This window comes from Monopterus albus, unplaced genomic scaffold (assembly GCF_001952655.1).
Source record: "Monopterus albus unplaced genomic scaffold, M_albus_1.0 scaffold1.1, whole genome shotgun sequence".
Taxonomy (NCBI): domain Eukaryota; kingdom Metazoa; phylum Chordata; class Actinopteri; order Synbranchiformes; family Synbranchidae; genus Monopterus; species Monopterus albus.
Genome location: NW_018127881.1, coordinates 2,694,472 through 2,708,401, shown reverse-complemented (window position 1 = coordinate 2,708,401; position 13,930 = coordinate 2,694,472). Strand labels below are relative to the sequence as shown.

The following is a 13,930-nucleotide window of genomic DNA, read 5'->3' as shown; positions in this document are numbered from 1 at the left end:
CGCTGCCCACGTGGGCGTTGAAGTCCCCCAGTAGAACAACGGAGTCCCCAGTCGGGGCCTTTTCCAGCACCCCTCCCAGGGACTCCAAGAAGGCCGGGTACTCTACACTGCCATTTGGCCTGTAGGCACAAACAGCAGTGAAAGACCTATCCCCGACCTGAAGGCGCAGGGAAGCAACCCTCTCGTTCACCGGGGTAAACTCCAACACATGGCGGCTAAGCTGGGGAGCTTACATGGATACACCAATAAACTAAATATGGTTGCACCACAGGCCAGAAACAGAGACGCAAAAGGCTCTGAATAAGAAAAGCACACCTAATGACTTCAAACTGTCTCTAACAAAACTGCTTGCAAAATGATTTACCTACTATTTTTTTTCTAAAAGGACAGCAGCATAAAGAGCACTGTTATACTGTGTAGCACAGTTCAACAGCCATCTGCCATCTGGTAAATGAGATATAAGCATTTTTATTATTATTATTGCTTGCATTTTGCTGTTTTTTTTTTAAGAAATGCAAAAAGCTACTGAGCCTACCAGTGGTTCAACAATAGTAACCTGGCTATGTCTAGTATACAACTGAATTCAATCAAGGCCTCTCTTTTCTGCTGTAATTAAAACAAATTGCAGAGGATGAACCTATTCTGATACTTGAGTGTCACTGTAGAAGTGAATTAGAAGGTACAGAGAAAATAGCTTTGAAAGTGAGAGCAAAGTGATAGAAAAGAGAGGAGGTGATAAAGTGAAGAGGACCATGGCAGCAATTAATATCATTTGCTGGTAAATCCAGGTTTTGCTGGTTTTCCGATAATAGCTGAGACTCGGAGTCAATGCGGCGCTGCGAACTGGGACGGCTTCACAATCCCCTAGCTCAGAAGTATTCTTGTGTCTCTTGGGTATTATCATACAAAGCCCATTATGCTGCAGAAACAAAAGAAGAGACATAGACCCACAACAACAGTAACTCTAGTATGTACTCAAACATACACACACCACAGACACGCATGCTTGCGTAGTAGTAATCTTTGCAAAGATATGTATTATCAGTACAAATCCCAGCATGTCCTAGGATTACTGATATGTCTGTATGCAGCTGTGTGCCATTAAAAACAGATGTGGCATCTTCATATCATAAATTCTCTCAGACAGATATTGTGAGTACAGCAAATTCAGCAATGTGTAAACAATACATAAAAATGCCCACTTACACCACATAACCCACTGAAGCTTGTAATTTTGTGTGGATGTTCAGTGAATTACGCTGGTAATCACTGGTGCTGTCAGAGGCATAAGCACTTTCTCATTCAGATGTCAAGTCAATTTATTTATATGGCATATTTAAAAACAACACATATTGACCAAAATGCTTTACAAAGAGATGGAATTGACGTATCACTTGAGTGATAATTACAATCAAATAAAATGCAGAGAGGATCAAATAAAACAAGACATAAATATAGCATATAAGAACATTAATTAAGGCCTAGAATATTTGAATACAAATAATTAAAAATGGATCTAAAGACAAAGTTTAAAAATATAAAAAGAGGGGAAAGATCTAATAGTGAGCGGTTTCATAGGTTTGGACCAATGACAAAAAATGTTCATTCTCTATTTCATTGCAACTGTGAGCATGGAATATAAAGCAGTAATTGGTCAGCGGGACCTGAAGGGTATGGAGGTGGAATATGGGATGAGGAGTTCACATATGTAGCCTGGTGACAAACCATGCACAGCTTTAAAAACAAAATAATCTAAATCTAAATAAATTCTGTAATTAACTGGTAACCAGTGAAGGGAGGCCAGTACTGGGGACTTTCTGCTTGGTTCCACTATGGAGTCTCACAGCTGCATTTTGATCCAGCTGCAGGCGAGATAAGGCTGACTGACTGAGAGGAAATAAAAGTATGCATCTTTGAATCTTAGGAGAGAGGAGGATATTAATTTTGCAAGTGAGCTTAGGTGAAATAAATGAGTGGTGACAACAGAGTTAATTTGTTTATCAAATTTAAAATCAGAACCTAATATATCACTGATATTTTTTGTGTGGAAGTTAACATTCAATGACCGACCCAATAGTGTTGACCAGAGTTCAGGAATAATCTGTTGGGCTGAAGATTAGGAGCTCGGTTTTCTCTGGTTTAACTGTAGAGAGTCATGCTTTTTGCCATCCAGGTTTTACACCAGCAATGCTGTTCTGAAGGGACTTAAAGCAGCATGGATCACCGGTTTCCCCGTTAAGGGTGTAGATCCCTGCTCAAAATGACAAAACCATGTGGCAGTTGTTCAAAGATATATCAAAATCAGACTGCCATGAATCTTCATCTAAAAGCTCAACTTATCTATGTTTTAGAATCTAGTCAACACTTCTCTGTGAAAAGAGCCTCAGCGCACCAGAGAGGGAACTTTCTGAAACCATCTTGGCAGATCTGCTTTGTATCCTTACTAACTTTGCTGGCTAAGCCTCTGAGAGATTTAAGGTTTTTGTAGGATTGCAAATCTAAGGAACATGCTCCTGAGGGTGTCATGGCGGCAATGCAATGCCATGCCCAATGTTTTCTGTCTTTTCTTCCTCCCTAGCTTGTTTTTATAGCTTCTAAGAATAGAAGTACTCATACTCAGTTTGGCTGACTGTGCTCTTGAAGGTCACAGTGTCTTTAAAATACTCACTTTTTTCCATTTTATTTATCAGCAGAGAGGTAGTCAACCTGCAAACTATGTTTCTGTGATCACTCAGTGTCACCCCTGATTTAGTTATTATGATATAAAAACTATATATTTTTATTATTCATGTTTTTCAACTGTTATTGAAATGTTATTTCAATTGAAATCAGTTCATTTCAGTAGTATTTGTATAGCGCAAATCACAACAAAAGTAATCTCAGGGCACTTTACATTGTAAGGTCTAGACATTATTATTATCATTATTATTATTATTGAGAAAAACCCAACAAATCCCCTTTGAGCAGTTAGGGTGTGAAAGAACACACAAAGTACAAAAAACCCCACTATTGATCCTGTGTATACTGCAGTTCATGACTATTAGTTATTAGTAATTATATTCATTTCGTTATTTATTGGTCATTATAGTTATAATGACTATTAAATGTTAAAATTTTTTGGTTGTGTTGTGCTTTGTGGAGGGCCTACAGCATTTACTTTTTCCATAGTTCACGGTTCCAAGTGCACACACATAGCTGGTACAACATTTACATTTTTTGTTTGGAAAGTCAGAAAGATAAGGAAGCTTGCAGTACATGGGCCATGCACTTTCACCAGGGTTTAAATCGGACACTCACTGAATAAACCTTAATATGTCATCACTATGACTCGACATGGCACCTTCGTCATCATTAAGCAGACAAATAATGGTCTGGATTCAGCAGAGCTGAGGCTGTTGGGAATGTTGCTGGTTGTTGCAAGAGACAAAACAACAAAGAAAAAGAACCCAGAACACCCATCCATCCATTTTCTAAACAGGTTACACTGGCTGAGATTTGTTGGGCCGGAGCATGTTTGGGGCTACCAGATGTGTAGAGAACAACACATGCATAACTCCAGGAAACTTTACAGTTTCCTTCTCAGAGCCTGGATATCTTTGGAGTGTGAGAAGAAAGTGGAGCAAAGTGGAGCACACTTTGAGAGAACATGCAAATTCAACAAAGAACTAAGCTGTGTGGTATTATTAACCCATCTTGATGTAAAGCTGCAATTCTAACCACTGAGTCACCACAGATACAGGCAGAGGGAAAAGAGGGAGAACTGAAAACAAATTATGAAGCAAGTCAAAGATGAGTTTGAAAGAAATTGGGAGCACACGAAAAGGAGATGAAGTGGCACAAAGAATACAGAAACAGGCAGATAGGAGACATACAAGACAAAAAGGTCATTTATAATTGGTGGTGTTGTTACAGAACAGGTTACCATGCAAACAATTTCTAAATGAAATGGCTCAACATTTTATCTGAAAGCCCTTGACTGAGGAAAAGGCAAAATGACTGTACACAACATATTCACGTACAGTGAGTGAATGAACAAACCCAATGAAAATGTTCCACACTACACATCAGTTTCCATTAATTTTACTTAATTTTGGTGTCACTTTAGCCAAATCATGTAGCACTGATTTTTACAGACTGCAGTCACCAGAGACACCAAACATTCACAGCACAATTAGAACACTGAAATACAGTTGAACAAGTCCTGCTTGAGTTTTATGCAATTTTGTTATTGTCTGCTTCCAAGGGAGCCATGGGGATTATGTCAAAGCCTTATGACTTCTCAACAATACAGCTTTTCTCATACCCTCTTGGGTACATGTCTGGGGGTTACTATTGAATTCTTTTCCTTCAAGAGGTATTGTGGAGATTATGCTTTTCCTATTGAAAGAAAAAAATGAGCTATAACTCAGCATTATCAGCTATTTGTCTGAAATGTTGAGCTGACGGCTTTGTTGTCCGGCAGAGACAGCTCAATTGATGGATTCCTGACCGTAATCTGCGATGCAGGGTGATTACTCAAGCAGATTGACCTCGGTGTAATATGGCACCATCACACAGAGGACTGCCGCAGAGTAAAGCAGAAAACAAATGATCATTCTTTTTTTTTGTTAAATTATGGGCTACAGTGTATTGATGACCATGGAAGTCTTCTTGCATATTCATGTTTTTCAAGGCCAGTAAACACTATTTATTTGATGGAAACTTCGTTCAGACTTGGTTGGCCAGTCCAAACTAAGATTACCATATTTTACAAGTATGAAATGTTTTCACGAGGGAAAATAAAGAGAACTTTTAAACCTTTTAGTATGGAGACAAACATACGATGATGTATGTATGCATATGTATATGTGTGTGTGTGTGTGTGTGTGTGTGTGTATGTGTGCATTAATGCTCAGGCACATATCTGTGTGCATCTTAGTGTGTGTGCCTGTTTTTAACAAGTGTGTGTGTGTGTGTGTGTGTGTGTGTGTGTGTGTAAACATGCTTTACCCAGAAAAAGCTAATACCATTACTAAGACTGTACAACCAACCCCAAGAGTGTGTTCTCAGTGCATAATTCAACAAACACATAAAAACTAAAATCTCTGGATCCTTTTTTGGTGTTTGCTTGTGTGTGTGTTCTCGTGGGTGGCAGTAAAAGGAAAGAGCATTAAGGACGATTTTATAAAACTATACCATGCAATCTTATTGAAACTATTCAATCCTACGCTCCTTTTCCACAGAGGAAAATTCCACTGCACAATCAAACTTGTAATTTTTGCATCACATCATACAGTACTTCATAAGGGGCTCGTTTTCTTAAGACAGAGATTTGCTCCACCGGTTTAGTATCACTTTAACCACAAGTACTTAAGAATGTCTTTTCCATTATGCCTCTGCAAGGTGCCAACGGTGTCACATTGGAAAACAACTTAGTTCCGCTCCTAAGGAGTCTCTGAAAGGGCTGTTATAAGAGTTATTACTTAGCCCAAAGGAAACCATATTTATGCAGACCTCAGACACATAACCTAAAGCTGCCACTTGCCGCACACATGCTGTTCTCTGTCGGCCCAGACACAATGTAACTGTTCTAGATTTTAACAGTGCAAATGTTAGTAATATTGTAACTCAGTGACTTCTACAATATGCAGAAACATATTATGGTGTTTTCAGTATAAATCATTACCTCCTATGTTTACTGTAAATCTGCAAAGCAGAAGGGGGAAATAGCTGCTACTGCAGTCTATAAATCTGACAGGTTTGCTCTGTTATGATATTTATATAAATCAACACTTGCTGTAACAACTAGCAGGTGTGACAACATACAACAATACCTATTTCACTTTACATCAACCGTATGACTACTATGAATTAATGTATGTTCACTCATTCCTTTTTTTAACATACTGTGCCTTCTAACAAACCAGATTAAAAAGAAATTACATTTTTTTTTGCAATCTGTTCCATGTTACACAGCAAGCATCATTATGCTAGAGCTATTTATCAGCCACAAGATTAAAATCCTGCCAGTCAGAGATGAGAATGAGAGAGAGCAAGAGAGACACAGAGACAAAGGCAGTGAGAGAGAGGAAAACAAAGGCAGGAAAAGTAGCCAAAGCCTATATTAACCACTCACAAGAGCCAACTGTCTGTTGCTGGGCTGCATTATCAGACACTAAATAAAAAGCTTTAGAGGATAATTTTGACAAATATACCAACTGTGTATGGATGCTTCCTCATTCATCCATTGCCTTATCCATTTATTCCTACTCAGGGTCACAAGGCAGTGGAGCCTCTCCCAGCATAGATTGTAAGGCAGGAAAATACCCTTGACAAGTTTCCAGTTCACAGATGGACTGACATGGACAGACACTCACACTCAGACCCATATCTGCAGACAATCTGTAGTCTCCAGTCAGCTTAACATGGTAGGTAACTGGGGCAGCTGGCTTCCTCATGCTCTGAATGCCAGTTCTAACTAACTACACAATGCTACTTGTTTGTGCACACTGGTTGAAAAACAACTGCTCAATTGGAGAAAATTCTCATAAAGGCACTGTTTCAAGGCAACAGAATATATCTGTTCAGCTCTGCAATGGACTGTTGGTCACAAAGGTAAATATCTGGCATTCATGTTTGCCACTTCATCGTCTGAAAATAAATGAATTCTTAACTTACTGAACCAAGTTAACTCATTAAAGGGTCTCATACAGTAGTCTAGTTTGCAAACCAACTAAACTACACAGAGAAAGGTATTTTCTATTGTGCCTATACATAGTTCACTCTGTAAGTGTTTGAAACTGACAGCCCATCATAAATCTCATTTCAGGGTCACTCGTTCTCAGCGAGTATCTTCGGTCTAAAAAATGTCAAGTTATACTGCCAGCTGATAATCGGAGATGAGACAAGAGCTGAAGAAACATGTGCTTCCCCTGTCAAACAGAATGAAACTCATATTTACAGGCAATACAATCACTTGCCGAGAATAAAATTAACTGCTACTGAATGTGGGCTGTTTACTTTTTGAAATGACCCCAAAGCCTCCTCTCACACTTGGCTGCATGCATAAATCTGAAGGGAGCAAACAAAACAATATGACAATAATAACTTATTCTTCTTCACATCATCTCTAGACTTTTGTTCATTTTAATCTCCTTACATTCAAAAATATCCCCTTGTGCTTATGCTCGTGCACATGTGTGCATGAGCATATGCAGTATGGTGATTTGCCACATTTGTGTGTCTCAATGCACATCAGATATTTCAGTCTCAAAAATGGGGGTGATTTTCCTTACCTTGGCAGCCTTCATCCCTGCAAAGCTGATACTGATGCAGAAATATACTGCTGCATAAGCTGTGTGGGGTTATGCCAGACTCACAGGGAGAACGTGTGTGAACCGTGACATCCAGGTGAAGAACTGCCTGTTTATTAAGCAGTTGTTCTTCCTACTCCAGTGCAAGAAGCACAAACCTAGTCCGGCAGACCTGCCTCAGAAGGCAGGTTGACTACCTGGATGCTATCACCAGAAATGGAATCCTGCTTCAAGGAAACCATGCACACCAGGCAGTAAAACAGAAGAACAAGCAGCAGCACACTAGGAGAACTGAACATGAACCATCACAAATGGTCTATATGTCAAATGCAATAAATTTATCACTGCAGACAGAAGAGCTTCTTGTTATTTTCAAATATATTCAAGGCTGCGGCTTTCTAAAGCACAGGAAAAGTGAAAAATATTATTCGCATAATGTGTTTGTTCTTTGATCTTCAATAAATGGCAACAAATGTTCGACAGCAACGCTAGGCATGAACAAAAATCACAATTCATTTGACTCTGGCAAGAACCTGAACGTCAAGATATACAGACTGCTGTTATTTTTTAATCTACTGTAAATGGACCTCATGTTTTCATTTCACTGCAGTGATTACAGCTACAAAAATTATTTCCAAATTTCAGCAACTGCATTAGTCTAAGAGTGTCTTCCATTCAGCACCCAAAGGTCCTTTGATGATTTCACTTACTGTACATTTGAAAGTGTGTATTCAGATTTAGTTTGAACTCTCCATTAAATAGGGCTCTTTTGGCTTTAACCCACATCAACACATTTTACTGCATCAGAAGGACAGATGAACACGACAGCTGTCTGAATCTTGTTGTGTCCATTTTTTACTCTTGTTGCCCAGTTCTTTGCTATTTTGTTAACCAGTGCACTGTCCTCCCAGAGAAAACCTTTCTGCTGCTTTTAGATGTAAATATGAGATCATCAAAGCAGCCATCTGATAGAGCAAACCAACACACAAAAATATGGTGGACATTTAATAGTGTCAACATTAAACAGACATCCAGCGAGATTCCTGTAAAGTCGTGGGAATGGTGTCAATCTTCTTTAAGCAAGACAGGCTTATTTCTGACAACGTCAAACTATTCCCTTTATTTGAATGTTTGCTGATAAAACATGATGATGATGCTATGAATAAGATAGACCCCAGGATATGTGACTACAGCCTCACTGCAATTTAATCTCCAACACAGTTGTGACAATGACAAAAAATTGTATTATTAACCTGTTTCATCACAAGATAGAGCATCAAAAATTAGCTGAGTTCCCAAAGCCACAGTATTGTTGGATCAAAGCCTTGCCTGCAACCCTCTCCTTGAAATCAAGTGCAAATACAGGTGGAAAATCAACCATGGCGCTCATCCAAAACTCTCAGCCCTCTGTCTCCTCCTACGTAGTGATTCTATCACAGGGCTCAAGAGTTAATATGGTTGATGCAGTCCCTGCCTGGAGGGGGTAATGAAGTGACTAAGGGATGACCATCCCTGACTGGCAACAAGACAGTGGGTGTCGGCAGTGAGGAGCGTGACTGTGAAAATGTGTGTGGGGGAATGTGAGTGTGTTTACTTAGCTTACTGAAAATGGACCAGGCACATTACCACAGGTCCAGATCAATTAGTTGGGCTAATCAGTCCCCTCTCTGTTAGCCATAAAGATGCCCTGTTTTACCTCTGTATCTGCCATCTTTACTGCCAAACCAGTGCCATCTATCAGCCTCCTTCTCGCTCTCCTTTCCTCTTTTCCTTTCCCACTGCCCCCCCTCCATCTGTCTATCCAAGCCATCTCCCCTTTAACATTACATTTATGCTCCAGCTTGGTAAACGGTAATCAATGTCTCACAACAGTGGACTGCTTCATCTAAACGATTTTTCAGGAGGGCTGTGCGTGAGTGAGTGTGTGTGTGTCTGTGTGTGTGAAAAGAGAGAGAAAGACAGAGGGAAAAAGCTGTAAGAAAATGGAAAGTGGAATGGATTGTTTGAGATGGAATGGAATTTTTATTTTATGCGCACAATATTAAACAGCTGGTATTATGGCCTTTTTTGACATTTTAATCACCCAAATTTTTGATTTTTCTAAATTCATCTTTACATACAGCTTCGATTCCCATCTGTCCTCTAGTGGGTTTTTTTGTAAGTTATTAACATAAAATGTACATTATTAATGATCACCTGCTCTGATTGGATAGAGGTGATGACTTAAGTTCACTGCCAGCCAACTAGAATAGGACCTAATGAATAATGCAAGTGTTCACATGCACTGTCTTAACCTTGGCCACATCTGGTAATGCAAGACATTATATAACTAGAGTCTGAATGGGAAGGGAGGAACTTGCTATTGCACTTTGAGACTTTAACCTGATGTCTCAAAATGGTAGGATCGTGTTTAATTTTCCTGACAAATGTAGTTATGAAGATAGCTTAGCATGCAGAGACAGAGGCACTTCAACACATGGACCGCAGCCTCCAAGATTCGAACCTCCGACCCTCCGGTTGGGAGACAACCCACTGAATCACAGTGGGTGGCCCTTTCTTTCACACACCCCCCCACAGAGCTGCTTCAGGATTCAGACTTGGTTTTAGGATTATGGTTAGAATTAGGTTTAGGTCAGAGTTACAGTAAGTGCTTGGGCTGGGCATTTAGTTGTGATGGTAAATAATAAGGTGTTATGTTTATGGGTGTCCTTACAAAGACTGTGTGGGTGTGTGTGTGTCTTGAAAAATGTGTGAAAATGCCTGCCTCGACTTGGCACTGACTCCAGAAGCTCACAGTAATGCATTCAGTTTTGGTACATAAATCACAATCAGCCCATTCTGCCATCTGGGTTACTGCTACATGGCCCTTGTAATGTGCACGCTGGTTAGACCACCAGCTGAAAAAACAAAGGAGTCTAGGATACAAAGCAGATATTTGTCTGTAATTGACAGTTAGGTGACAAATGTATTCATTTTCTTTTCTTTGTTGCATTGAAAAGGTTTTACATTCCTTATCCCCTACCAGCTATTAGCATGTAGTTTATCTGTGCACATTTATGTGTGTCCTTGCATGTTTGTCAATCAGCTGATCTTAAATGATGTTCAAAGAGCCTTGTAACAAAATCCACGGTGCACATTGGTAGGAAGTTTAGTACATCAAAAAGTAATTTGACATTACAACACTAATAGCTATAATAACAACAACCACCACACTCTGAAGTGTTTCTACAATATTACAGACGTTTGTCCAAATATGGAAAATCTATTGCGGCATGAAAGAATTGAAGAAAACATCCTAACTACTGTTAAAATAACAACTGAATAATTTCTTAACTGCTTAGGAAGGACTTATACACCATCTCTTCAGGTGCTTATACTTTAGAAAACAATCCTGTGTTGCCTTCTTATGATACTGATTACATTGTTGATAAACATCAAAATAAGAACAATAAGAACTGTACATTCTAGAGGAGACCTGACATCATAGAGAACTTTAAACCATTGATTCCGATTAAAGTTTTGCTAATCTCACCACTAACACATTTTTATCATATATTGATTTTGCAAATACAGAGTCAATAAAGGTCATGGTCCTCACACAGAGGTCATGCCTCCTTGACCAGTTCCTGAACTGATCAGCATCTAATTGGAAAATTAAAGTCCCTAAATGGCTGTTGGGACAGGAAGCATTTATCTGTTTCACAAACACCACTTAACTCAGAATAAATGATAAGCGGAGGCATGTCAGTGGTCATACAAACATACCTAGCTCTCCATGTACACACACTAACACACACACACACGTACATGTAAATGCCAATACACATGGTCAAGAATGCACACTAAGGAGTACACACGTTAAACCTCGGCCAAGGTCACTCAGTAATACTGAAGCTTAAAGCGTACTGTGACCCCGTGATCACAAATCATATTCCACAATAGGCACCCACACACAGACGTCCCCCTGTTGGGAATAGGTCATATGTCATCCAGATACCACTGAGATGAAAGTTCTGCCTTCCAACAAAACAAATATTAAGTAGGGATTTGATCAGTCTTGTAGCTGTGATATATTTATGGCCGTGGGGTGTCCTTGAGATCGCAGGAAGCTAAATCACATCACAATGAAGCTTTTTCTACAGTGAGAGCATGACCAACCATTTATATGTCTCATTTGCGACTTTTTCATGAGCTTAACATATATCAAATGATATTTAAGTAAATCTAAATGTAAATTATACAAATAATGTTAAATACAGTAAATCAATTAAAGGAAAATACAGGGAAGTCCAAGGAAAGGCTGTTGAGAAGGAGCCGAGCAGATTTCAAAGGAAAAAAAAAACAACTGCTGAGAAATGCATGCTGCACAAAACTTGGCTCTTGTCCAGCAAAATGTGTTAAACAGGACAGAAATTGTTGCTGAAGCTAATTTGATCTGTGAAAATCCAGTAGATCCAAGTGAAGATAAAAGATGATTAGAACATTAAATAAGTGACTGCTTCTAAAGTAAGTGATAAATGAAATCAAACCAGTGAAAGGATTTTTACCCCTTATTTTCTGAAAAGACACTTCGAATTTACAACTGTATCTGGGAGGGATACACTTTCATTACAAAGCTGCATATGTGCGAATCCAATATTTTGTGTCCTGCTTAAACTGTTTTGATGACCATGCTTGTAAATCTGCATTCAGCCATTCAACAGCATGTCGTTAGTGCACAATGGCACACATCCAACTTCCCCAAATGCATCCTGTTGGCGCATCAAGTGGCTGCAGTCCTCGGGAAAAGCATCCCTCTGGGCAGGAGGTAGGTGCACCCATTTTACACCCTATATATATGTAATTTGGTGGTGTTGCTACAGTTAGGCTGCCGTGCATATTTACACATAGGTACAGTATTTGTAGGTTACTCTTGATTAGGGGAGCGTAGCTGCTAGTTCTCAACACTGGAGAATTTGAATTTCCACAATCATACCACACGAAATACGTAGCCCACTCCCATTAGTACTGCTGCCCAATGGCACTGGGGTTATTTTACTGAAATGTTGCTACACTAAATTTATGACACAATAATCAGCGCGCAGTCATGTCACTGCATGTGGAATCTATCGGATACCATTTCCTGCTTCACTGTAAATTCGTTGCAGTTCTTCAGTTTACTATCAAAACCATTTTGTATGATCGGAATCACGACTGAGCTGCTGCCAGCTTTAATTACCGACTACACTAACCCGCCGTTAATTGTGTCATAACTGGCAACAAGTTAGGTGGCGATGTTCAGCCCTGAAGAAAAGATGAAAAAGCTTCAATAATACACTTCAATAAAGGACAGCGTTCTGCCCCCTTATAGATATGCACGCACACAAAAATCACTATGTAAGCATTTATGCAATTTCCCTCAGTTGCAATACATACAAAACTCCCACGGCGCAAGGTGAAAGCGTTCATGCAAGTCCAGTGGAGTCGTATGTTACGAGAGCAAACCACTGCACAGCGAACTTTCCCCATGAATTAAAACATCCCGAAAGTCCTACCTTTCTTGTCTTGTGTAGGAAACAAGTGCCTTTGCCGTTACAAGTTGCAGAGCGTTGCGGTGATGGGCATTAAACTTGCCGCTTCTCTCGGAATGGAAAGGTATACGATCCACGATGTGATAAAGATCTGAGGGACAGACGCCCCGTGCGCCCTGTCGGCCACAGCGCTGCGCGTCTGGAGTCTCCGTTCCGAGAAGCACAAGGAGAGGGGACAGCCAAGCCGCTCCCGGAACGGCGCGGTGTGGAAAGCCCCTGGTGGCGATGGAGGAGACCTACAAATGAAGGAGTGGAGGAGAGCGAGGTAGCGAGAGAGAGAGAGCGAGAGAGAGAGAGAAGTAAGGCGGTCAGTGGAGCCAACAGTAGAATCAAAAACGAACACAGAACCACTTTGTTTTGACCCAGATCCTTTGACAGACCATGTACTACACAAGCTGAAAATTGTCCAGATGTCAGAAAGATGTGTCTGAAACCATAGAAAAGATATATAAACTCCAAAATAGAGCTAAAGAGATGAATGGCCACACCTAAACCTGATCATTTTGGCACAAGTGCATTACTACAACCGTTAGAAATGCAGTCCACAAAGAGAAAAAAGAAAATCACATGTAGTTTTTGTTTGTGTATTCTGATAGAGAACAAGAACAGAGCACGCTGATGAAACAAACCTAATTCATAACTTTCACAGCTAAGGGCAGTTACAGCATGGACAGGCTGCACTGTAAATTCACACAAATGCGATTGTGATTTTCTGTGCATATGTAAATTGCTGACTGATTCTCATCAGTGGAGAAAGTGAGAATAGAGGGACCGTGATGGTTTTCAGTTACAGTAGAGAAATAGTGACATTTTTATTGCTTGTATGAGTGGTAGAAAACAACAGGAAAAAGGAAGTGAAAAATAGGCTTGAACACAATGGACTGTGATGAAGTCCGGAGGTGGTATTCAGACAAATTTTCTTTGGGTATTTGAGAAGGTAAAAATGTCAAGTAGGCCTACTTCCTTGAAGTGGTTTACCTGCTAATCTGAGCACATGCACGTGTGTGTGTGTGTACCTGAGAAGTTTGCAGTGAGGGAGAAGGGACAAGAATGTGACAGAGGGAAAGA

General features: G+C 39.9%; 1 protein-coding gene across 3 annotated transcripts in view; it reads right to left on the bottom strand.

Annotated features, from left to right (window-relative positions):
* cdh22 (cadherin 22) overlaps positions 1–13,930 on the bottom strand; it is a 238,185-nt gene that overhangs the window by 155,415 nt on the left and 68,840 nt on the right. For 2 of the 3 annotated variants that reach the window (XM_020597358.1, XM_020597609.1), the window contains exon 2: positions 12,827–13,098. The exons of the other annotated variant lie outside the window; for it this stretch is intronic. The gene's annotated coding sequence lies outside the window, so the exon portion shown is untranslated. The remainder of the gene's footprint in view (positions 1–12,826; positions 13,099–13,930) is intronic. 3 annotated transcript variants of the gene reach the window in all.